This window comes from Diuraphis noxia, unplaced genomic scaffold (genome assembly GCF_037042655.1).
Source record: "Diuraphis noxia isolate RWA-SAM2 unplaced genomic scaffold, SU_Dnox_SAM2 contig0003, whole genome shotgun sequence".
Taxonomy (NCBI): domain Eukaryota; kingdom Metazoa; phylum Arthropoda; class Insecta; order Hemiptera; family Aphididae; genus Diuraphis; species Diuraphis noxia.
In genome coordinates this window covers 50,591,936-50,617,846 of record NW_028301713.1, presented here as the reverse complement: position 1 = coordinate 50,617,846, position 25,911 = coordinate 50,591,936, and the positions used below count along the sequence as shown (strand labels likewise).

Here is a 25,911-nt window from a genome sequence, read left to right as displayed (position 1 = left end):
AGTTTGCTAAAAAAAAAGTCACATATCATAATGAATAATACTAAAATATCATTCCAATAATTTTATTTTATCATAAAAAAAGAATAATACCTATATAATATATGATTTTTAGTAACTTTTAAGTCAATACTGACCTAACAGCAGTATGAATAGTTTCGTTGTACATATAGCTGTTCAAAAATATCATATTTTTAAAGTCATTTATTATTGTATTGTAGGTAGTTAAATAATAATACTATAATGCATTATGATGAAAATAGAAATGAAAAGAGTCTATTGTATATAAATTATAATTTATCATATTAATTATAGCTGTTTGAAAATAGCTGAATTTTAACTTCAAACACTTATATTATAATAAGTTCTAGTGCCGATGCAATTTCAACGTGTTTGAATTTCCTTAAGAATAAATTATGTTGGGTCTAGTATCAAGTGTTCGTCATTTCTAATACAATATATGAATGTTTATTTTAACATAAATTGTGCACTGTTTAAAATATTTATAAATTTTTAACCTGGTAGGTATCTTGGTAATTTTAAAATGATATGTGGAAATGTATTGTGAATACTTTTTTGTTGTTGTAAGTAAACAAACATTGAATATTATAATTTTAAATTTTAAAATTTTTACCAACAAATATAATAGTTATCATAACTGTGTAAAATATTTATTGAGTAAAAATGGCTAAAATATATTTAAATCAAATAATATTAATATTATAAGTATTTGAAAAATATAAAGTATTTATGGTTCTTCGATTTTAAATTAAATCACAATAACATAGGCGCTTAATCGATTTTACCAAAAACTGATTAGATAGCGTGAATATTTCCATTGCATAGTTAATTTTCCAATTATATTGAAAAGTACTTTTTACTTTTGATCTTCTTTCCCAAGTGCCAATGGACTGTCCATTTTTTTTATTTGAAACCACTCTCAAAGTTTAATATAATATTTAACTGGATTACATAATATCATTATCCGAGTGGTGATAAACCATGATATAAAAAAAAAAATTAGTAAAAAAAGTAATGCTTGACTAGTATAATATTCATAACTCCGCTCAGAATTATTAACGAAAAATTAATGGAAAAACCCCTATTAATTTTCAGTCATTTCGTTCATTATGGAATCTCCTCTTTCGGAAACTGCGCACGAGATGAACGTTCACGCATTACGCTCTCATTATCGTGCTGATGCGCGCGTACGTCATTCGCACGTAATATCGAAATCAAATAAATATCGATTAGGAAAGTATTGGTAGAGGTACACTGGAAATCAGTAATGAACGTCGTTTCGTTTGATTACTGCAGGCTGAATTCCCCACCACGCCGCACCGTTCCTTTTTCGTGATATCATAATGTTAATAATAATAATAATAATCAAAATCGTAATAATAATAATAATGCGCATAATAATATACTTTCACAGTCTTCCAGTTCGGTACACCCGCAGCGGCAGACTGCTGTAAAATAAAATCCTATAAGATAAGAAAATAATCGTATAAATTACGGTTACGCGAGTAAAAACCCCCCGAAAAAGTTGTTTTAAAAATCGGCAAGACGATTTCCATACATAATTATTTTTGTTTTGTGTTTCATTGTCTCTCGCTTATTATTGTAAACCAGACACAAACTCGTCGTTGAGAAAACGCAAAAAGTTGAAACAGACGAAGAAGATTATATACCTAGATATCATATTTAGTTATGACTGTTGTTTATATTATTTTGTAAATATTATAATATAAAACGATAAATTTGGGACTTTTTTTTATTGATAAATAACTGCCTAGGTGACGGGGGCCATTAGCTACATTAAATAATTACAAGAGATTAAAACTTATTTTATAGTAAAAACATACAAAGTTGATTTTTAATATTTTAATTATATACATTCTATGTTTATAATAATTTATATATTTATATAAATATGTTTTTAAATTGTATTAAAGAATTATACTTTCTTGATGAATTTCAGCACTTGATAAGTTCCAGAGGTTAGTTTTTTGATTTTTCAATAAATGACGGGTTAAACTGTATTTCTTATGTTGAGTTTCGTACTTCCTACATTCTATTTATATGTGTTTGACCATCAGAGGGAAGTCGCAGGTTGGGCATATGGGGGGAGGGGTCTTCTTTTTCACCAAAAAACCGTATGTCCTATTTTGAACCTGTTTATGGCCACTTCTTCTTTAAATTCGGGACTATTCAAAATATCCAATGAGCATGTCGAGAAGTTTTTGCAAATTTCACTGTGATATCGTCCAGAAAAGGTATATTTTTGGCAGAGTCCGTCTATCATGATCGAATATAATACGAGTATTATAAACTTATAATATTTTCGACTTTATAAAAACATATTTTGTTACTTAAAACTGTTAATTAATTAAATACAGACTATTATTATTACTGCTGTTTTTGTTATTGTTATTATAATACCTTAGGTATGTGTTATAATATGCATGGCATAATATCCGGATATATATTTTTATGCAAATTTCACCGTCTCTTGTGACATTTGACAGCAGCGTCGACTACCCGGAAATAACTCCCTTCATTACCATAACACCTTAACTCGAGATCCCGTTGTTCTTCGCCCCGGTGATATCCGAAGCTTACGAATGCATTTAGGTGTAGGTACTGATTTATAGTAATAGTAATAATGATAACAAAACAAAGATGATGGCGTAATTTTGTCTAAATGCAATCTAAATATCCAAAATACTGCATTTTTCGCATTTCGTCTGCACAAACTACACAGTGACAACAATTTTTTTCTATTTACACAGTTTTCATAGATCAGGGGTATACATTTTATGTATAATAATTTGTTTTATTTTGTTGTGTTACATTTCTATCATTATGTGTCTAAATTATACAGATTGCATTTTACTTAATACAATTTAAAAAAAAAATGCATAATAGTATTATTGTGGTAAAAACAAGGGAGAAAACTACGATCCGTATTGTATTATAACTTACTAACTATTATAACTATTAACTATATACGCTATTAGGGGTAATTCACCAACCATGCTCACTACCTTTTTCTTCTATAATGGAGTTATTCTAAGTTTTATTTTTGATATTTTTAAAAATAGTTAAAAACCGTATTTTGAAATATTTTTTTTAACTACAGAGTCTCTTTTAGAGATGAAAAATGTTGTTTTTCAAATAAAAATCCGTAATTTAAAAATCGAAAAAAAAGAGTATACTTTGTGAATCACTCTGTACAATATTAACATATTAGTTTCTATTTTAAACTTACTTCGGTGAAATTATTGACAAACCTTTATAATAAATGTGTAATATTGTTTTTATTTATTTTTACTTATTTGCATAACACAAAGTTTCACTTCTCCACAACACACACAAGACTAAACCGTTTCTTCTAAAAGGCAGTTAAACAGAAATGATTAACCACAATATTTCTTTACTCAACATTTATTTCACGCACGATTATCTCAGTCTATAGTGATCCTTTTTATATAAAATACACTTCACACATTTAATGTACATTATAGTCTCGTTTACCCAAACCAAAATATTTTATCAACCCTTAGTTTTTTACCTATCCTGCTCCCTCTTCACCTTCATCCCACCAACATTTGTTTATAGTCTTTTTCCCATTTATTTTTAAAGACTGAGACCATATCGAAATACAAAACGCTGAAAATAATAGATAAAAAACCGTATGTCTGACATTGATGTATTATAATTTAAATACTTTATAGAAATGTTTAATATAATAATATATTATTATAATACATGCATAACATACAATATTATAATAATTATACGACTATAAAGAATGAGTATCGAAATTAGTAACATAATATAATATATTACATTTAACCGACAATTTTTTTTTTAATTTATGTAAAATTTAGATTGCGCAGGATGAGTTATTGTTTTATTTCCCGTTTCAACAAGAATATTATGATATTTATTTGAAGCACACATCGAAACCGTTGAATTAATAATAAATTTCGAGTATCACGTTGACCGAGAAAAAAATATAATTAATGTCAACAAACTATATTATATAATATTATAATGATTGAAGAACATAATATGACTATGAATTTTTTATTTGTTCGGTCGAAAAGCTCGTGTGTCAAATAAAGGACAGTGTGCGATCGATATATTTAGTGGGAATTCAAAGGACACTGAGCGTTTTTATTGCTTAGCAAATCACGTACTGAAACCTAAGACCATAAAACATTTAACAGAATTTGGCCTTTTCTGTATCATTAGACAACGGAATATAGATTATAGATAATACTATGTGAGATAATAAAACTAAATGTAATGTAAGAATATGATTTTATTTAACAATAAAAATATATTATACGACTATTTGGAACACTCTAAAAACAATTTAACTAATGCTTTGAATAAATTAATAAAATGATACAATATTTTTGTGTTCGGAGATAAAAAGCACAACGTATAGATATAAAAATAGCTTAAAAAGTATAAAAAAAAATTTTCTATAATTAGTCAGTGCTCGTGAAATAGTGCAGCTATACATGTTTTTAACGGTGTATGAAATATATAATTACTGATTGAAATAATCAATAAAGTACTAAAACGTAAATTTTATCTACATGCGAAAAATAAATTATAATATGTATAGGGTTCGGATTTTAAGACAAAAGTCTTTCTTTTGATAGTCATAATAGAAAAATAATTTTATATAAAAATGGGTCACATTTAATTTCTAAGACAATGGCTGCTTGTGAAGACGGTGCATTGTCGATGTTATGTTTCTATGATCTATCCGTTATCGTCTTATCCAGTTTTTGATATGGCCATAAAAGTATTCATTTTAGATGTATAAAAATATTTTGAGCCCAAACCATCAATATTTTACTGATGAAAGCTTATCAAAGTACGTAGTAGTGATTTTTTTTAATACCTACTAGTTAGTATCTATATTTTTGTAGTATATTTTTTATATTAATTAAATTACTTTTTTTGCCAATTTTTACATTTTAAATGTTTTATTTATAGATTATATAGCCTTCAAATCAGAACTCTAATTATATGACATTTCCAATCAAGTTATATTAAAACAATGAAAACTATTTGGCATAATTAATTACGTGTTTTTGAATCAATAATAATAATTATTATATTAATAACAGTATATAATTACGTTAAGATGGGTTTCTCAATTTTAGTGAGCTAAGAATATTACATAATAATATTTTAACATTTTAAAAGGGTAAAACGAACGAACTCCGATTTTTCTCCTTGGTTCTGTTTTTCATAATCATAATAAATTTATCAATTATGATAAATTATTTAATTCAACGTCGATGGCGGTGAGGATAGAGGCAGTCGATCAACGTGCTCTGCTATTAATGGACAACAATATAATATAATGTCACGCGTTTCTCGATGCAGCAACATTTCCTGAACGGTCTAAAACGACAACGATTCCGACATTATTATTTCGCAGCAATACGGTTGGTCGGTCTCTAAACGGATTAAGAATACTCTGTACTTACAGCCATGTAATTAAACTGCGTGTTTGTTTGAAATTATTTATTCAATATAATATTATTATGTAAACGCTCTGAAAATCACTGGGGTAAATTTCATGTATACCTACTACATTAACTCGTGGAGGTCCTACAAAAATTAATAATCTAAATACCGATAAAAATGTATTAATTATATCTTATAGTTTATCATTTAGTCGCTACTCGTTACAGAATAAAACATGTAAGCAAAGAATAATGATTTTTGTTTCAAAATGTTTTTTTCACACGTCAAAATTATTATTTCGCTTCCATCTATTTCGACCATCATAATATTGGTTTTAAAATGTGTGGTAGATATTTGTGGACTGTATAATAAACTTATTACGCTGAATGTAAAATAAATATTATAATATATGTTTTATTGTATTAATTGACAATATTTTAGCGGCGAGTGTCTGCATGTTTCACTGCACCTTAACGATCGGTGGAAAACGACGAACTAACTTACATACGATATCGCGATCGCGTAGCGACGATACCACAATCAAGTCTTATCTATGGTTTATCCCAAAAAATGTGCATGGCTAATAGGTTACACGTACAATTTGATCGAAATTAATGCGTTCAATCTACTTACCAACATCACTCTTTGAAATGCATTTTTCTGTTATTATTAATGGGTACCTACTTCAAATTGTCTAAAAGCATGAGAACTAGATATGAATAATAAGTGTATATATTATTTAAATAATTAATCTGTTGTTTTAAACACGTTTTGTAAAATTTAATGTTTATTAGACAAATATTTGATAAGACGTGTATAAGTATTAAAATGGACGAGTGGTACACTTACACTAATAATGTTTTGTATCTTGATTAGTTTCTAAAGCTGTAAAAAATCAAAGCAACCATCAACATTTAAAATAATTTTTTTTCACTTGACCCTAGATATCAAACGAATCGAAAAAAAATGATATTGTTAATAGTTTTAATAACAACTGTCTACAATGTTTTATGTTAACACTTAAAAATTATAAAATACGTTGTGTTATCGGGACTATGTTCATACTCGTGTCAACTCATAGAGAGCATTCACCATATTAATGAAAACATTTTTTGGTATTTTTGTTCTACAGCCGAGAAAAATATGACGTGTGGTATTGAAATTTAAGCTCTTTGAGGTTTTACTACGCACATTTATTAAGTTGTTTCAGTATCATAATATTATTCCGTGATTATATTATATCATTATAGGTCATATCATAACGGCAGTTACTTCTAACCTTAGATAATAATATACACTCGATAGAGCTATGATTTAAAATCTTGAAGCATAGCAGTTCGAGCCCGAAGTCATCATTGCTTATGCACAAAACTATTTTATGATAAGAGATTACTGATGAATAAACAAAACACAAAATAATATCCGTTGTGAGGGTAGGTTAATACCAGTATCTAATCAGTAATCACACATTACTAGTTCCTCCCGTTTCGCGCGATCTATTTCATTTCTGACGAATGCGCAATAATTACATCGGGCCCGAACAGGTCTGCTTCAAACACGGACTACGTGAGATATACGCTATAGCTCTTTCCAGTGCATATGATCTAAGCTTCTAACCAACAATGTTGATCCATCACACGTGGTAGCGTTATTTTTAAAACATAAAATTACTAATATATTACTTATAACGTTAGTAATAATAATAATAATAATAATATAACCGCTTATGTGAAAGTAAACAGTCTCGTGTGACGTGTGTGAATAAATGTATACACCAATTTTATAGTGTTTTAAATTAATATCGTAGTTTCGGTGGTAGTAATATAGATTCCAAATAACTGGGTAAAACATTTAAGACCTAAAATACCGATAGAAAAGGTCGATAGATTCCCCTGAGGTCATCTGAAGGGTTAGATTTAGTCGGCCAATCGCCAAAACGCCTACTCGTTTAAGAGTAAAGTAACGTGAAAACGGTATATAATAATATACGATTATATAATATATGAATTGACAGTTTAATTTATAGTGGTTTATTATTGTTGATACATTTGGGTGAAATTAAAAGTTTTTATGTGGATATTTTATAGATCATATTTCTATGATTAAATTAAGATTCTTAAAAGAGCGATAAATAATTATGTTTCAATACCAAGTGAGGTATATTTTTTTGTTTTCACAACACTCAAATGAGTGATTTCGAACATTAATACGCAAAACCAGTTTTTTAATTAATTAAATTTTTTTTTCTTTATCGATTAAAAATTGGACATCTTATAAATTGTTCGTATACAATTCTAAAATCTCAAAAATAAAATAACTATTTAAGTAATGATTACCTATTTAAAGTTTAATATTTACTATATATTTAAAATGCAACTGTCAAAATATATAGATTATTTTTAAGATTTTTTTACCATGAACCTATTCACGATGTTATACGGTACGTCATTAATAGCTAGAAATATTATATTATAAAATTATATTAATATTTTGCAATAATTACTTTTAAATATATTGTATGCAATTTGCTTTACCATAAAAATAGTTCAACTCAACTCTAAAATTAATAATAGAAAAATGAATGTCATAAAGCAATATATATTTATAAATATAAAAACCTTATACGTTAAATTAAAATATTACCACATAAACTAGTTTATAGGTGTGAAAAAAAAAACATCTCTTAGTCTTCCGGGAATAACGAATGACATCTGCCGTGTGGAAATTATGTGGAATATTAATTGTTCGGTTTAATGACAAATTTTGAGGTTTAGATATAAATCATAGATCAATATAAATTATGTATATGATTTTATTACATTAAACAGTTCATTCATCACTCAAATTAATTATAATTTCTATAAAGTATATGTATACGTACGTAACTGGTATTTTTACATCATAAACATTTTAAATAATCTTAAATGCGATGATATACACGTTATATTCCATTTAAACTTTGTTCTAGGTATACTTTGTACTTTACAAACTAATTAAAAGTTTTTTTTTATAAACTAACATTAAAAAATATTTTGGATGAAATCATTTCTATAAAAATAATTATTTTTGCATTTTTTTATTTATTGTTATGAGGAAATCAAGAAAATGCCATACCTAAAAAGCATGATATTTTCATCTTTAATATTTTTAATATATTATTAAATTAGAATTAAAGTTATTGTGAAATGACTATAGTTGTAAGCCTGTTATAGTACGAAGAAACTATATGAAATTTTATATTTTAAACAAAATAAACATATTATGACATGCACATTGTCCCAAAGCATTGAATTTCAAAATGTAATCGTTTTAAAAGTACTATTCCTTAAAAAAAAAATTAAGTAAAAATGTATTTTTCTAAAAAATTCTTTGTGCTATTCTTTTTTAACATCAATGCTTTCGGTTTTTGCCATCATTTTTTTTTTTTTTTTTTTGAAAAAAAAATAAAGCGAAGAACGTTAACAATGGAATTGAACTGGACGTGGGTTGTGATATGGGTTTTCCACTCGTATCATAATGGTGGAAAAGTGTGATGGGAATAATGGAAATAAAATAATGATATACATACATTATCTTATCTAGTACAGTGGAGGTAAAAACACACCGCTTTTGACAGCACCTGTCTAGTAATATATTTATTTATATATATTTTTTTTTTTTTTTGTCTGTACGTGAATAAAACAAAGACGCAATGGCGTTGGAACGCACACTTTATTTGTTATTATTAATATATTCATCCCACCCATGCAGAAACACTCGTACTGTAATAGTGATTTTTTTTGGCGAATATAAGCACTATTTATAGGACGAAATCGTTTATATTTTACTAATGGATAACATTTGGTCCTCACGATTAGATCCATGAAATATATTCGGTACACTAATAATGACGATAATAACAATATTAAACGAAATAATAAAGTATATGTATTTAATGAATATATTGAGCCGAGTATGGGTATAAACTATAAACTATAAAGTAATTAATTTTTTTATTCAAACGGTTCAAATGGTCACATTATTAAAACTTAAACTTATTTTTGTTTTGTTTTAAATACAATAGTTATTTTTGAGAATAATTTTACGTAAATGAAAAAAAAAAATGAGTTTATAAGTCGATATGTATCCAAGTATATATTAAAGTATAGAACAAAATAATGCCTACGTGAATATAAGATTAAATAACATTAAATAATTAACAATAATATAGGTAAACCTATCGAAATAAAGCATTTGATTTAAACAAATGAAAGCTGTAGTGCACTAGTTTTTCTTTTATAAGTCGATAAGAATTCTCATATAAAAAAAACAAAAAATCGTATTCAATATTTAGATAAAAGTGTATGTATAGAAACAAGCAAGTTTGTTTTTTTGTTTTATTATTCTTCAATAAAAATAAAATAAAATAGGAAAAAGGTTTTACGTCACATTGGGAGGGGTAAAAAATCCTATGATAAAAAAAAATTGAATTGGAATCCAGACGGGTTACCGTGTTGTGTTGGATCAGCACATGTGTCGACATTTCACAAGGACGGATCCAATTTCCAATTGAACAAAAATACCTTATATACGTTTTTTTCACTCACAATGAAAAGTGTATGGCGAATAGTGTAGTCCACTATCTAATCGAGTGAAAATCTTGGATACTAGATATTGTCCGATTTTATTTTAACACACCTACTTCACGTCGTTCTTTCATTTTATTTTTGGAAGAAACTGACAGATAAGTGTATGCTGCCGTGTAATAATAATAATAATAATAATAATAATAATAATAAAAATAATAATTATCATAGTAATAGTAAAAATATATAAAAATACTCCCTTAATGTCATTCTGTTTCGATGCTATCAATAACCCCCAATGACACTGGGTCCGCATAATTTCCGGCATCGTCTTTGTAAATTAAGTTTTATATTTTTTTTTTTCAAGAAACACAAGCATATCGCCCATCATTTCGATTTATATTTTATATTTATTTTTTTTTTTTTGTTTCCTAGCAAGAAAAAAAATTAATCTTTTTGAACAAAAAACACTCAAAATCCTCACAACACCAACATTTTAGTAAATATTATATACATTGAATTGTAAGCCGAATAGTACTCACGCGGTCGAGGTACTTTACTGTAAAAGATGTATGAGTATAAATATATATATATTATGTATTTTATATGGATACTATTTTCTCCACTGTTCGCTGTAAACGGTGTAGAGCTCTGTTAAGTTCTATTTATTCGGTCACATGTATGAATTTAAAGTTTTGGCTAAGTAAATATAACCGTCCAATGACATTCTAGTACAAATGTCTATATGCACTAACTTCTGAGAGAAACGAGTTTTATTTTACGTTTTTATTATATACATACAAATCGTACGCATTTAAACATATAAAAATAGGTATGTATGTCCCGCCCATTATGTGTAGTGATGTTGAAAATAATAATAAAAAAAGAAATGCAACAAATGAAAGTCAAATATTATACTTTTTAGTTTTTACAGATATTTGTTTCAAAAAACGTCAAGTATTACAGTAAGCCAACATTCCGAATAATTTGATATAATATATGTATATATGTTACGGTGAATGATGTAAACGTGGTAAAAGACGTCATTCCCCGGTAAATGACATCATTTACCTAAAAATTGGTAAACGTTGTAAATGCAGACATTCTCCGGTTATTGTCGTCAATCACCAGTTTAATTGGAGAATGATGTTTAAAAAAAATTTCAAAGCTTGATGTCGGTACAACTGTTCGTGTCCCAATATTAGATGTTGATAGAGCACGTGGTTCTCCGCGTAATTTACTTGCTGTTATTATTTCATGCGAAGATGACATGTATAAATTATGTAAGGTAATTTTAATTTGATAATGTTTATTTAATTTAAATTAAATAAATACCCGAATGTTTGAACCAGGTACAGAATATGGGGTGTTGAAACACAAATATACACGAGCACAAATTTCTCCGTGTAAAGAAAAATTTCTAGAGCTAGATGAAGCCATGAAAAAAATTAAAGACAGGGAAATAACATTAAGAGAAGCTGCAGCAGGACATGGAATGCTGGTCATCAAGGATTTAATCGATGCAACTGCAAAACTGGTTGTGGTACTAAAAAAATTGATTGCAGTGCAGCAGAAATGTTGTGCAATTCAAAATGTCATGTTAACCAAAATTGTACAAATAAAAATTGTATTAATAATAAATCATTATTATAAATAGTACCTACCTATAGTAAAAAAATCAGTGTATTATTTGAGATTTATCATCATTTACCACTAGTTTTGGTAAATTACATCAATGACCGGTGAAAGATGTACATTTGAATTTAAAATTTGGTTTTTTACATCATTTACCTACATAATCGAATCAATTTGGTAAAAGACGTCATTCACCGGAGAATGACGACATTCACCAATATTCATCTTTTACCGTAACATATATATAAATATATAAATTACATTAACACATAATTATAGGAAATGTACTAGAGTACAATACTTACAGTTACAGTGATATATTTTTATGGTTATTGAATAATTTTTATATTACTGGATTGTATGAAAACAAAATTAACAAAACTGTCTAGTTGATTTGATTGCGATAATAATAAAATATTTTGATTTAAATGCCTATAGACAGTAAAATAGATTATTGCTAAAAAAAAAAAAAAAATAAGAGCATTTATCTTTTTTATTATAATTTATATATTTCATATAAAATAATATTTTATCACTCCATGAAAATGTATATTATATTATGTATGTCCACATTATAACATCATCTGAACATTTACTAAATTTGCGAATTGGGTAAATAAAATATGCCATATCATTAAAGTACATATCGTTCGACCATTTTAAATTTATTTTAAATATTTTCATAAAAAATTATGCTATATAAACTATTTAATTTTAATTATCAAGCCGTACTAGTAAGACTTTATTTTTCTTAAAATGTAATCTACAATTAATTGATATAATTATATAATAAAATGCTTCACGAATATTATGTTAATTGCTATTATAATGAAACAATTATAGTTTGATACGCTTTGATAATTTACAGTTTACACAACGGCCACGTTAAGTCATTTGGTATATTATAAACATACATTTTCATATTAACTTTCATATTTTAAGTTGTAAAATAATTTAATCTCCTACAAAATTCTGTGTGGAACAAAACTTATCCAGGTTCTAAGAAAAATATAATTTTTCATTATCAGTATATTTAATTTTACGTTTATTCTTACTAAAAGCAATTTTGCTATGCCATCTATGGAATCTCTCTACTCAAATTGATTTAAAGAATTTTTATTTAGCTCTAGAAAGAAAAAAAAAACTAGTAAACTTCGGTCAATGAGTGTAACGTATTGTTATAACCGGATGTTTTGATGTACAAAGAACTAAAGATTTACGTGAACTTTTCGCTCGCCTCGTACATTAACGTGCATTTATTTTATGTTACACACAATTTCTGAGTAATCATTTTTACTTAATACTTTACTCTAATGATGTCAGTTATTTATCTGAAAACGATGGATTGAGAAGAGAATCATCGAAAATAGTGATTATTCTTCTTGTTATCGACTAGGTAAGGTTCAAAATTAAACTATCGGTTCTTGAAGAAAATATCCATCAAAGATTTTCTTCTCTTGCTTTTCGTATATTAAATTAATAAAATTGTCGTTTCTTCAACACAACGGCGAGCGAATTCCCGTAAAATTATAATCTATTGTAAAAAATTCTTTTAATGTTTGACGGTGATTATTGTTTCTAAGAAAAAAAAAAATTGCATATTTTAAAACTACATTGTATATTATATATAGTATAATAATATGCATTGAAAATGACAGAGGGGACGTGATTTGTCAAGTTTGAAATTCTTATTATTCGTCAATTTACAAAGTCATAATTATTATTATATCGTGATGGTATTATAATCGATTTATTATACCCTCGTACGACTGCGTACGGTTTTCTGCATTATAATATTCAATCGCGTGTATATACTGAAATTATTCATGTAATGGTGGTGCCTATAATACTGGGGATTTTATTTTAAAAAAAAAAAAACCCAAATGCCAGATGGTTTAATAATGAAATACTCATTTTACCCCGTCTATAAATCTTGTCATTCGGTTAGGTTGCCACCGGCAGTTTCCCCGAGTGCTCAGCCGTGGGGATTATGATGGCGATAGTGCGGCGGCGGAATCTTTCCGTCACTTTACGTTTGGGAAACTAAATATATTATATATAAAAAATAAAAAAAATAAGACCGGACAACATTAAGACCACCACCATTGGTGCGACATCGCCACCGTGACAACCGAACGATCCGAGTGTCTCAGACCATGGAGCGATTTTTATATTTTATGCTCCCAAGCTCATTAATAATCGCGGCCGATCTAATCTGTGGCACTAGTAGATACGTATTTATTATTTTCCAGGCGTCATGTGATAATACAATTAATTATAAAACACTCGTCGTCGTATCATCGGTGCACGGTCGCTTTGAACAGCTGCTGGATCGGTAACATGGCTTATACTATACACTAGACGGGCATACGAACAGAGTGGATGGCGGAATGCGGATAGTAATAAGCGACGGATATGTTATTAATATAGTGGATGAACGAACTAATTTATGTGCGATCTCGGCCTAGCGCAAACACGCGATGCCACATAATAATATTATATAAATCAAAAGGGATCAATGGCTGCCGTCAGCTTAGCCATACGTAGGCGATTTTTTTTTTTTGTGTTGGGGGGGGGGGGGTAGAGGATAAAAAAATAAAAATTTTTTAACTAAACCTACTGCTGTAGGAGTTGGAATAACATGACGTATACAATAATTGTGACTCGGTTCTACAACAAAACTTCACATGTAACCATCATCATGTTTATCCTTTTAATTACATATTATATTATTTCTAATTCCTCCAGTAAATTTTTTTTTGTATGTTTCAAAGAATAACAATAGTGTTTTTTGCTAACGAATTTCTCAAATATATATTTTTCGAGTAATAACTAATAATAATAATGTGTGAAACCAAATTTCTGATTCGAGACTTTTCCGTGCCTATTAAAACATAATATTCGTATAATAGCTTTATTACACTCTGCGATGTTTTCCTACGACATTTAAAATACGGACATGCAATTGCCATTAGTTCTGAGAGGACTAAATCCTGATTTTATGTAATATGCATCGCATGGGGTATGTGTCATCTATATGAAGTTATATTTATATTGATACTGCTAATAAACATCACTAGGTACTTCTAACATTTTAAAATACACATTAAATAAGTGCATATACCATATCATGTTATATAACTAGGGTGTAGACGTGTCAGCGATGAAGTAATAGTTGACGAACGCACATCGATCGGCGTCGGTAATAATATACGTGAAACTGCAATTTAACAGTCAACACCCCCCTCTTCACAGTTAGCTTACAAAATGTCTGCCACCGACGTGACTGTGATCGCCGGGTTCATCAACTGAGACACACAGAACCTGCTACAAGTGTTTTCGCCATAGACGAGGTTCCCGAACATGTAAATAATTATTGTATATTTTTTTCGTATCAAATCAGTCCCAATCAAGAAAATGACTTCCGTCCAAAATCGATTTTGTTAATTACTTATAATTATTGTACTTAACGGACGTATTGTTAATAATGTATATTTTTTTAAAGAAACGTCATCGTGAAAATCAAGGTGAAATGAGATATCGTCTGAAACGTTTGTCAAACATACTCGTACAACTAATAATATTTATTACATTTTTTCTCATTATATATTTATAATATTTAAATTAAATATATAATATAACTATTTGAATATTATTTCATATCCCATATATCCACGAATTGGTAAATAGTCAAAATATAATATTATTATACATGGCATGACGTGGCGTTGTTGATGCAATCGGTCAAGTGACGTGAGCGACAGTACGCACCACCAGTTGCAACTAGTTTCCGGATGGGTGATCACTCGGGTTCTTAGTGGAAAAAATTTTGCTACACATAATATACGTGTTGTACCCTATTGTACCAACTGTACTAACCCCTACCGTAACCCCTAAAATGGCTAATGGTCACAATGCACGGGCTCAAAACCAATGATAATAATAATAAAAATTATTCATCACAGAAAAAAATGGTAAGACGTATAAAATATACCATGCGCCACGTTGAAATGGTTTCTTTTTTAATGTAATAGGTACATATTATTCTACCATGTGACTTTATATTTCTACGAATTCAGAAATTCTAGTAAACTTGATATTATTATCGATGATTTATGTAATGGAATAATAAATTATATTATACGAGTTAATAATATATCTCATTTCTGTAGAGTATTTTAAAATATTTTATTTTTTCATATGCTTCACGATTCCAAACTTTGTTTAATGCAAGTACCTTATAAACCATAATTCAAAAATGTCTGGTAATATAATATTTATATTTTTACATACTACATAAACGTACATTATGAATTTATATACATATATGTATTTATTACAATAAATTCAATTTTTTTTTTTAAATACTTAGAAGTTGGAATTCTTTCAAGTTTAATTTTATCGTAATATTATTCATTGAAAATAATTAATTAAAATGCACATATTGTGTGATTTTAATGAATGATTAGGTAGGCATTATTACCTATACCTATATCTCTTTACTGATTGATCACACTATACAACACGCCGTCGTTGCCGCAATGGTATATGTTGTGGCCGTTGATAATAATACCGAATATCGAGTGTAAATACTACCGAGAGCGTTCAAATTAATACCGATATAATATATGAAATCTGGTGATTATTGGTAGCACCACCGCCAATATCTAATCCGGTCGACATAACATTATAACGTTTATATAGACTCGAATCGTCCGAAATAATAATAATATTACATATTTTATGAAACTTTTGACCCCGTTAAATGTTTTTCCGTTCGTTTGTGTTTTATTCGTGCAAAATGGTTTTATAATATAGGTAACAACAATATTTATGAGTATTATCCGATTATTTAGCGGTGAATGATGGAAAATAATCGAACCATTACCGTGTACCCACTACCCTTAACGACATTATTGCACTGTTGTCATAGCCATTTTGGTTCGTGTGAAGATAACGCAATAATAACTATATGATTTAGATGAGGAAACTCAATGACAAAACCAATATTTCACCGTTTCATCACTGATTTATCTCCTTATTAAGATATATTAGATAAGTCTCAACACTGTTCATCAGACAATCGAGTGGAGTTGTCGAGTATTTGTAGGTAATCTTCCTTAGATGATAAAACCGGTAGTAAGACGAAAAGAGATTTAATCTCATATCAATATGCATGGACGATAAATATAGTATAAATACAAATCGAGAATAGTAGATGGATATTATATTATATATTTTAATATGGCGCTATTGCTCGCGCGGTCTCCGTTACTAACCTGGTGGGCATAATATCATGATTATACATATTAAGTAGTGTTTTTAGATTCGAGAAAATAATAATAACTATAACATTTGGTTGATTACATTTTGTTTCCTTTCGTTTGTGTTTTATTCACACAAAATGATTTTATAATATAATATTCTCTAATAACAACAATAATCGGATATACGATTATTTTGCAATGGAACGTCCATGATGGATTCCGTATAAAATAATCTAACCATTTACGTATAGCCGTAACGACATTTTATTACGCTTTTATTATATTATAAACATTTCAGTTTTTGTATAGATAACGCAATAAACTTTCTAATTCAGACAACGAACATCGAAGACGAAAGCAATATTCTGCAGTGTTATCTGACAGTCTAGAAGAGTCTTGGTGTAGTTGTAGGCATTCTTTTCTAGAAGCTTACACATAGAGTAAAACGAAAAGGGATTTAGTTCACATTGAATAACAAGCCGTTCTGTGTGGGCTATAAAAAGAAAATAAATAAAAACCGAGAAAACGAGAAGAAGAATAATATAATATAGTGCTTGTGAACAAACTCTGAATGGAATGAGAACACTGCAATGTTGGTAGATCAAATTATAGGAATCCACAAAGCTGTGAGTCTTTTTCAACAAAAAAAAAAAATTAAAATTAAATATGATATGAACAAAATATGCAGATTTAGACGGCGACGGCGGTGAATGAAACCACAAGACAACGTTCCTATATAAAACTAATATTAGAAAAATAGAAAAGTTTGAAAAAACCTCAGGACCTAACTGATTAAATTTATTATGACTGGATTGTAACCAACTTTTGAAGTACATAGGTTTTTAAAATCTTTAAAATTCAAGCGTTCAGTTATTACTTTATTATTTTTTGTTATACATTTATGAAAGCAGTTAGGCCCATGTCTTCCATGGTGTTTTTCAAAATTAAAACATAGGCTTTTACAAAGCAATAAACACTATTTATTAGAACAATGAAATATAATTTTGATGCAGATACTTCACAACACTACTTTACACAAACATATCATGTATTGTTGTTATAGCTGCGTTTATTGTTTTTTTTTTTTTTTTTTAATATATATATTAAACAATAATAATATTTAAAAATTTAAAATATACATATAATATAAACAATTATGCTTTTTTTGTTTTGCTTTCCTGAAAAACGTATTAATTAATTTAATTTCTAAGTACATACATTCTTACTAAAACCAATTACATGTGAAACAGCAGTCAGTGCTGAAAATATAACTCGTCTTTTGATTTTAACCATCTGAATAATTTGGATCCTAAATATATTGCAACGTAAGATTTAGTATTGTTTTGAACAGACGATAGTCGAGAAAGGTCTGAAATATATTGTATTTTAGACTCCTCCTGAATAGTAATAATTGTAGAAATGAAAATTATAATAAACGTGTTAAATAACTTATTGTTGAGAAAGAACAACACAAAACAACAATAAGAAAATAGTGTAAACGGGGCATAGTTTAAACGGATATGTCATCATAAAACAAAATGTATATCAAGATATAGTAATATCTTGGAAATAATCAAACGTCATTGATCAAAAACTATTAATTAATAATTGGAAGTATTTTATAATTCCGTTGCGATTTAATTAAACATATTATTCTGCCAAGTTAAATTAACTGAATATTTATCAATTAAAATAAGCACTGTGGAAAGTCCCCCTGAATATTTTCAGTGAAGTAGGACATTTACATTCTTCCTATCGATTTTTTAAAGTGGACATTTTTACCTCACCATTTTTTTTTTTGTTTCATATAAAATTTTTCCTTAACACAATATATCGAATAATTAGCTATTTGTTTTAAATCGATTATCAATTATATTTTATTTAGAAAATTGTTTGGATATTAGGTAAGTATCTTCATTTTTATTTAATTTGTCTTAAACATTATTGAGAGTATATTATTTATTATTATAATCTCACTTTTTATTGTGTGAAATATCTAGTAAGTATATATTTTTAAAAATTATTTCTGATATAGTTATATAATAATTACAATAAATGAGTTTACAAAAAATATGTTGGTTATTATAAAGTACTTAACTTAAACATAACTTTTTCATTGATTTTATTACCTTAAAGGTTCTCATTATTATTTCAGATAGACACAGATCAAAAATATACATCCATAATTTTATTATACTTTAATAGAAATGATTGAAAATTTATTTTGTCTTAAAACAAAATTTGTCTTTAGACAAAAATAAATAATTTCATATTCAAATTAAGAGTTTTAAAATATGGATGGAAATGAAATGTCTAGAGGAAATTGTCTCTCGATTTCCCTTTATACGTTTCCTCTAATATAGAGTGTATTGGAAAAATCATGAAAATCAGGTAGCCATATTGATGAATGTGTCAACTAGCTCGTTTTAACATATTATACATAATTTTAATAATATTATGCGTTTAGATGACTAAACAATTAATTCTAGATACATATTTATTTTTAGCAGTACAATATAATTATGCAATATTATGGGATACAACGGACATGATAATATTGTAAGTTTAATTTCCTGTTCCTAAAATGAATTGAAAAAAATCGTTATATAAGTACAGTGATGCTGCTTAATCCCCTTTTAATATCAAACAACATTTAATGCAATTAAAATGTATAGCCATTACAAAGTATGTAAATGCTTCTCCATTATTTGTTGAGAATATAATAATACTATGAATTCATAAGAGCGAATGCAACGATGTTTATATTTCACTATTTATTATATAGATATATTTAGTAATAATAGCACCTATAATATATTTATAAAACATAATAATGTGATTCTACGTTTAATTTTAACTGATACAATAAGAAAACTATTTTTTAATCCAATGTTATTTTTAACAACACTGTTTAGTAGTATTCAGTTGTATACAATCAGTAAGAAACTATATACAATAATATATTAAAAATTAATGGTTTTAACGTAACTATATTTTATCCAACATGACATTTTTCACGTAAATTGTATATAAATTGCATTACATATTCAAGACACATCACATTTAAAAGTTTGTAATTATTATTTTATTTATACACCACTTATTTTTAGTTTCACATTGATCTAAGTTCAGAAAAACTCAATGCTTTCAGACTACTTTTGCCTACAGGTCTTTCTTATATATTTCTTTAAATTTGTACTTACATAATATTTTGTTCTTACTTTTTTTTTCAAAGAGGAAAACTTTTACGTTTTAAAAAAGTGCTATTATTTAAATGGAAAAACTTATACAACTTACTAAAAAAAAAGCAGAACCTATATACCTAGATTTTTAACCATGCATTTTTTAAAGTGAATAGAAACAATATAATATTGTCAAATGATCATTGTTTTAATTGTGTATAGTTTATGAAACATAATTGTTCTGTTAATTGAATAACACAATTGTATTGTATTGTTATGTTACTTAAAACAAAAGTACCACTTTTTTGATACTTTTGTACATTAATACATTTCATTCCCACTCATATTATAAAACTCTTTTTTACCATTCAGGTATTTAGGGGAAAATGATTCAACTGATAATTCAATTAACGGAGTTGGTTTACAGATAATTATTGAATAGATGTTTAATTTTAGCTTAGATAATAACTGATTTAATTCAATACTCAAAAGTTTTAAGTAGAATCTTTTGAATAAATTACAACACTGCCACCGATGAAACGAAAATTAAAAAACAAACTTAAACATTAATTTATGTAAATATTATTTCCATTTTAAAATCAATTAATTTATAAACTGTAAATTAAACATATCCTTTACGAATATTTTTATTTATAACAAATCCTATTGGATATATTATTTAAAATGTAAACGTTTGAGCAATTCTCAAATAAATTGTATATATATATATATATATATATATATATATATATATATATATATGATATTATGTAAATAGTTAATAAATATTAAGTATACAATGCATTACAATATGTTGAGGTTGTTTGGTATTTTTTAGTACTTAAATAGGATTTGAGAATTTGATTATGCTGATTAGTGTGATTGTACTTTTACAATCAAACATTTTTCACAGTCCGTGGATCACACGTTATAAACCTAAGTTATTTTTGGAGTACATTGTATGAAATCTACAATTATAATTTATAATACATTTCCTGTATATCTGGATCATGCGTATGGCGAGCTTTAGGGGCGTTGTTCGTTTGAGTGCAGGTAATAACGTTTACCAAAAATGAATAGTTCATTTGGACAAGTGGTTTTATTTTTACTTACTTGAAGTCAAAATATAGATACTTACAGATGATATCGTTGCTAATCATTATTAAATATATAGATTACGATTCAGATGTGCTGCTGTACAAGTTGTATACCTAAAATAATAAGTTTAATAACACTGCATTATGTTGTGTCTTGAATATATCATTAATTATTTTGGCACGTAAAATTGTGAAAACTTAAATTAATAATTAATGCGTTCATATTATTCAATACAATGTCGAAAATATTTTAATGACCATCAGACGAAAAATATGTACTTACAAAAATGTAACGTAAGTGTCTTAACAGATGATAATATAAAAGATATATTAGAGATGACAATAGAATTACGTAATCGTGATCTAAGTACAAAAAGATCTTTAACTGCAGGTAGGTATAAGTGCTTATACAAAAAATCTATTAATAAAACAAATGAAATATCAAATAAATCTATTAGAGGAGAATTATTGACAGACAAATCAGGATTTCAGGATGAACTTAATCATTCTGATATGAATTTAATCAGGTAATCAATTTATCGTAGTTGAAAATAACAATATCCTATATCACCAAAATCATGAAAATAGAAATTAGATAAATTATATGATATACGTCAATCATTAACTAAAGATCAGCAATTCTGTTTCGTAAATAAACAAAATCCAATTGTTATTTTAAATTGTCATGTCAATTTACGACTTCCATGTAAATCTAAAAATGTCTTTGGAAACGGAAAATGTTCGTATTGTCCTAAGTTTTTCTGTCAACTGTATACATTAAATAGTTTTACACAACAAACCCGCATATTCATCATGTCATCGCAATACTATTAGAAATTCAAATTGAAAATACAAAAAAAAAAAATTATATTTCAAAAAATCCCCCAAACGTTTGACGAAATAATCCACAGAAAAAAAGAGCCCGTGCAAAAAACATGGAATGAATATAATTATATATAAAATGAGATATTGGCCAATTACATTATATAAATTTCTTAGAAAAATAACATACGCTATGGAATGGTAAAAAAACCCAACTGAACTAGATTAAGAGAATAACCTTTAGATGGTAAAGCCCTGACCTAAATCGAAAGTATGAAACTACTATAAATTGCCTAAGAATTGGACACACCAGAATAACTCACAGATTTCTAATGTCAAAAGATGAATCTCCCATCTGTGAAGCTTGCAATACATAGACCACAGAGAAACTCATCATTACAGTATGTCATATGTATCAACAGGAGCAAACAAATCTCAATTTGACCAACATATTTCATGAAATTTTCGGACCAAACCCAGATCAAAATAAGAAAATCTGAATTTTTTTAAAACTTAATAAGTTTAAAAAAATATATATAATTGTAATTGTCATGTGACATTTAATGTAAAACCTTCAAAAATTTTAAATAATTTAGATTTGCAACTAATGGCCTTGCTGCAGAGTTTTTCAAAAGACCAATAAAAATAAATGCCTTGATTTAAAATACCAGACTAATAGATACTTTAAAATGCATTAAAATCGTATAAAATTGTACTGTATATAAATCAATTTACTTATAAACTAATTTAAATTATATTATTATAATATTTTATGATGTGTAATTTTAACTATTATTTTTCTGCTGTAAATTACCATATAATAATTTACCTAACTATCTTAATTTCAAATATACCAATATATGAATAATTATGTACATTTATATAGATACGATATATAAACTAATTTACGTATAAACCTATTTAACCCTTATTCGCCCAAATGGTAGGTACTTTTATTTGAATAAACCCTCGCCCAAAAGGACTTTAATTTGGGTCGAATCGACCAAACGAGCTACGCCCAGTGTTAGGTCTTTCGTCTTATATTTGAATAGTTGATTTTTTTAAAGCGTTTTATTATTATTTTATGTATGTTTATATTGTTTCTCAAAACATAAATACATTTAAACTTTATTTAAACTATTGTGTCTTATAGAATATAGACCATTACTACGTATTTTATAAGCAAAATTATATATTTCAGTTATAATCATCCGATTTAAGATACGCAAGCGTTTATGATTTGAAAAAATGTCCACATTTATTTATTTATTAGTTTGATTAATCGTTCACTATTTAGGATAGGTAGGATAGGGTATTTTAGTTAAAATAAAACAAATGACATTCTATATACATATTATGTAGACGATTATGCCTTTGGGACGTTTATCTGGTTATCAAAAATGAACTTGTATCTTGTATATTTGTTAATGCTAAAAGTCACCGTACGCTTAAGGCTTATGTTATGTTAAATTCACAAATATATGAATGAAAAATAGTGTATTATTTCTATAATTGTAATACTTTTTATGATTATATATTAAAACTTGAATGAGAAAAGAATTTAATTTATATTAATTTAAGCATGTACTAAAATTGTACGCCGAATCCAAATTTATTATTTTACGACATTTAATTTAAGTTAGTTCTAACTAGTGTACCTGTACATCATTTCTGGGATACACTTCTGTGATCACAGACAAATATTATAGTCAGAAATCTTAAAATTAATTTTGCTATACAATGATATTATATCATTAAAAATGCACATAAAACATCATGGTCCACGGTTTATAATATTACATTCAAGTTTTTAATTTAAAGCTTGCTTAAATCGTTTGCAAAATGAATATCACAGTTTGTGCATCAGAGATTAGTGAACAAAAAAAAAGCGTTTTTAAGCCCAAGCGTGTCTTTTTTCTAATATTCTTTTGGACCGTTAAATTTAAAAATAACATTTAATCCTCAAAACTGTGTAACAAAAAGTCAGTTTTCTTCAGCAAGTCTTGCCGCCGTCTCCGCACTGGTTGGTAATGAAAATACAGGACTACGGAGCTGTAACATTGTCCGACAACCCCAGTTTTGAAATAGACATGCGGTTGGCTAAGGTTCAAAAACGGATGGTCGACAGATGACAAGGGTGTAGAGGAAATGAAATAAACCACTGGAAAAAAAAATGTATGTGTACAATGTACATGCATGAGGTATATAAAATCTTTGTCGGACAAATTGTGTCAGAGTGTAGTGTATAGTTCATTCCTATATTTTTTTTTTCACTGAGGTAAAATTATATCATGAAGACTTGCAAAATTATTATCATTTTATTCAATTTTAAATGATTTTAAAACTATAAGCATTACAAAAAAAAGGTTGCATTAAATATAGAAATATACAAATCGTGAAAACTACGTAATCATACCGCTATATTATATTTAAAAAAAAAAAAAAAATGTTTTCTGTAATATCATATTCACATTTTGTTGCAGGTAGAAGAAACTTAAATACAAATAAATAGTTAACAATATAATAATTCATTATAATATCATTCATAAATATTAATATATTTTATATTTGATAGTCATACCGAATAATTTTTTATACCTGCTTATAATGAAGTGCCTCAACGAGTAAATAAAATTAAGTTTCACAATCATCTAACTACATCATTCATCTGTTTAGCTAAAAATACTTTCCTGGTATTTTCTATTCGTTTATTGCCTTGGCCAAAAGTGATAATAATAATTGAACATTATTAAAAATTATTTTCACAGCAATACAATTTTTTTTTATAGTGCAATAACTCACGTTCCCGAATTTATGGTGTAAAATAAAATAACTAAGTTTCATTGCGTTTCACCGCTCTTGGGATTTATTGCAATTCCAAATAAAAGTCAAAAGCACCAAACTTGTGTTATTGAAATTCCTACGAATATCGACCACAGATGGTTTGTAAATGTGTATTATTCTCTCATTGCGTGCTCTTCTTAGAGTGTGTATGTATTAATTGTGATGTAAGCTTTTCATAATTAAAACAAATACACTGTTTTATAGAATTTCTCAGCGCTATAAGAAACATGTTCCGTTCTGATGTGAAAATGATATGTTACACAACAGCTATTCGTGTATCCCCTATTTTTAATTTAATTGTCTTATCATAATTTTTTTTACATCACTGTCTATTGGGAAGCCATTGCAATACAAATGGAGGAACTTGGAGCAGCTTTACTTGGTGAATGAGGTGTAGCGAGTTCTAGTAATGTTACATAGAGACTGTTGTTCAAGAATTACTGTAACGGATTCGATATAAGTAAAATATTATTATTTTATTTGCAAAACTCATCATGTGGTACTAAATATTCGCTGGAAAAAATTCCAGTACATGCATTTTATAACGACAATGGATGGATAATCTGTCGTGGAAAAAAAACAAATATTGTTAGACATTCCATTCACGATGGAAAATTCCCTCGGGGGAAAAAACCCCAGCACCCAACTAAAACATTTCTGAAATAATCTCAGATACTTTTCAATTTCATATTATATTATTTTGATCCGAATATCACTAAAAACAATTGTAATAATTAATTATTATTGATTATACGATGAACGAATGAAATATTTAAATCTTTTTTAAAAGGGTGGTGGTTGTGGCGTAAAATGATTGACTGCTTGTTGATATCTGCATTTTGTTCTACCACACTCTTCCTGTTTGATAATATGTGAACTGTATTCGCGTTTGACTTCGGTCCGCACCCTCGCAACTCACTTGAGTAGGTGCATACCGATTACGATGACGATAATAACAACAAATTCGTAGCCGATAACAATAATGATGATGGTGATGGTGATG

At 27.5% G+C, this 25,911-nt stretch overlaps 1 protein-coding gene and 1 pseudogene across 3 annotated transcripts in view; both read left to right on the top strand.

Annotated features, from left to right (window-relative positions):
- LOC107168447 (opioid-binding protein/cell adhesion molecule-like) overlaps nucleotides 1–25,911 on the top strand; it is a 337,823-nt gene that overhangs the window by 73,620 nt on the left and 238,292 nt on the right. The gene's annotated exons all lie outside the window — the stretch shown is intronic.
- Nucleotides 10,739–11,720, top strand: LOC149057498 (uncharacterized; annotated as a pseudogene).